Source organism: Pongo pygmaeus, chromosome 2 (assembly GCF_028885625.2).
Source record: "Pongo pygmaeus isolate AG05252 chromosome 2, NHGRI_mPonPyg2-v2.0_pri, whole genome shotgun sequence".
In the NCBI taxonomy this organism is placed as follows: Eukaryota; Metazoa; Chordata; class Mammalia; order Primates; family Hominidae; genus Pongo; species Pongo pygmaeus.
In genome coordinates this window covers 179,806,111-179,807,029 of record NC_085930.1, presented here as the reverse complement: position 1 = coordinate 179,807,029, position 919 = coordinate 179,806,111, and the positions used below count along the sequence as shown (strand labels likewise).

Genomic DNA, 919 nt, shown 5'->3' with positions numbered 1-919 from the left:
CTTACAGAGGTTACGTATGCGCCTCTGAACATCTTGAGGGGTGGCATCTGGAGCTGTTGTGACATGATTTACTGAAAGCTGTACTTAAGTTAAATCAAGGTTGGAAAGGCTAATGAATGAACTCCTACCATTAAAAAAAAAATAGTCGCCTTATTTTGATGAAGTTGGGATAGGAACAAGCAAGAAGAGTATCCAGCTCCTTCCGTCTCCAGCGTTCGCTGTGAGAGGAGCTGCCGCCATGTCTGCGCATCTGCAATCGATGGTCGTGCGGAACTGCTCCGGTTTCCTGACCAAGAGGAATAAGCAGACCTACAGCACCGAGCCCAATAACTTGAAGGCCCGCAACTCCTTCGCTACAACGGGCTGATTCACTGCAAGACTGTGGGCATGGAGCCGGCAGCCCATGGCAAAGGTGTCCTGGTGGTCATGAAGCAGAGATCCGGCCAGCGGACGCCTGCCACCTCCTACGTGCGGACCATCATCAACAAGAACGCTCGAGCCAAACTCAGCAGCATCAGACACATGATCCGCAAGAACAAGTACCGCCCTGACCTGCCATGGCTGCCAACAGCAAGGCCAGCACCATCCTGCGCAGCCAGAAGCCTGTGACGGTGAAGAGGAAGCGGACCAGCCCCACAAAGAGCTTGTGAGTCGCCTGCCCCTAAGCAATAGTCAGCTGGCTTTCCCACAAAAGGAAGAAGAAGAAGGAGAAGGAGAAAGGGGAAAGGGGATCCAGTGTCCTGCAAAAAACTCAAGAAGACTTTTACTATTTGCTCTGATTTGTCATCCCCTAGGCATAGTCAGAAATAATATGAATGTCCGGCCACCTTGAAAGCAGTTTGCAGTGTTTAGAAAATCTGTACTCTCTAATATGGCAGCCACAAGCCACATGCGCCTATTAAGCACTTGAAAAGTGGCT

At 50.6% G+C, this 919-nt stretch overlaps 1 pseudogene; it reads left to right on the top strand.

Moving 5' to 3' along the window:
* The first annotated feature begins 231 nt into the window (after positions 1-231).
* On the top strand, positions 232-650 carry LOC129032954 (large ribosomal subunit protein eL28-like; annotated as a pseudogene).
* The last annotated feature ends 269 nt before the right edge of the window (positions 651-919 follow it).